Genomic DNA, 1,405 nt, shown 5'->3' on the forward strand with positions numbered 1-1,405 from the left:
CTTTATCAACAGAAAACCAGCAGTCTGGAGTACAGGGAGAATGATCTCTCAATATTGCCCCACCCTTCACAAAGAGCAGGCACATTATATAGGGTAAATTAATTTAAATGTGCATTTAATCTATTTTAACATCAACACAGCATTCCTTGGAAAAAGAAGCCATAAGGCAGTAAACGTCCTCAAACATTTAGACTTTAGGGAAAAAGAAACTAGTCAACAAACCTCCTAAAACATTTTACTTTTAGCGTCTCAGCTGATTAGTTTCTGAGATAATTATCTGGGTGGGCTTTAGCTCATCCTAATCTCCTTGTCCTGTTCTCCTTCTAGGACCATAAGATCATTTCAGCTAATTTTTAAAACTAACTTCCTCCTTTGCAAGGTCCTTACTTATTGAGACCTAATAACTAAACTGACTCCATTTTGTTTAGGCCGGTAGATCCATACTATCTATCACTAGGACTGAAAGTTAAAGGGAACTAGCAAACTGTATGCTTGATGGTGACCATGTGGATCTATGTGAGAGCGGAATTAGGGAAAATGCAGCATTGAAGACCCAGACTGAATTTGAACGTGTTCTCTTAGCACCCTTTGACCTTGAGATGAGAGAAGAAAGGGAAAGCTAACTGGTCTGAAGTTTATGGCGTGCATGAACTCCTGAGCCCACTGGCACTGACCTAGCCCATGGACGCTAGGGCTGAGAATGAGGGTGCCAGCTGATGTGAAATACAGGGAGATATGTGTGCATTCCCAAAGTTGTAGCTGGTACCCATTTGACCTAGCTTGGAAGGCTATGGTTGAGATGAACAGAAGCTGAGCAGATGAAGATAAAGACATTTGATGCTCTGAGCAAGTGTCAGTTGCTACAATTTGATGAATTAGATTTTTGCTTCTGGATGCTGTTGCCAAAAATTCCAACCAGAATGGAAAATTCTTCAGACCTAGGAACATGCTTGTCTCCTCAGTTTATTTGGTTGATTAGGGATGGGCAATTTAGATGTTGACTATCAAAAATAGAGGGGCTATAAAGGCATGGTGAATTCCTGGCAAGATGCTGTAGGATAAGCATTGGACTAAAATCCTCATTGTTCAAACCCACCAGTTTTTCCTTGAAAACTAGAAAACCCAGCCTAAGACAAATATGAATAGTGATGTGTTTTTCCCCACACTTTTTATTTTGTCTTTGAAATTTCATTCTTTTTTTCTATATATTCAATCCATCTCCCTTTCTGTCTAGCTATAATTCCATCTGCCTATATGTAGTATTTTGATAGCTGTTCTATTATCATTTCACTTTCTATGTATCTATTCCTCTAATGATAGCAGATGATACAACCTTACTTGCTGAAAGTGAAGAGGATTTAAAATATTTACTGATGAAGATCAAAGACCAAAGCCTTTGGTATGG

Source organism: Chrysochloris asiatica, unplaced genomic scaffold (assembly GCF_000296735.1).
Source record: "Chrysochloris asiatica unplaced genomic scaffold, ChrAsi1.0 scaffold00371, whole genome shotgun sequence".
Taxonomy (NCBI): domain Eukaryota; kingdom Metazoa; phylum Chordata; class Mammalia; order Afrosoricida; family Chrysochloridae; genus Chrysochloris; species Chrysochloris asiatica.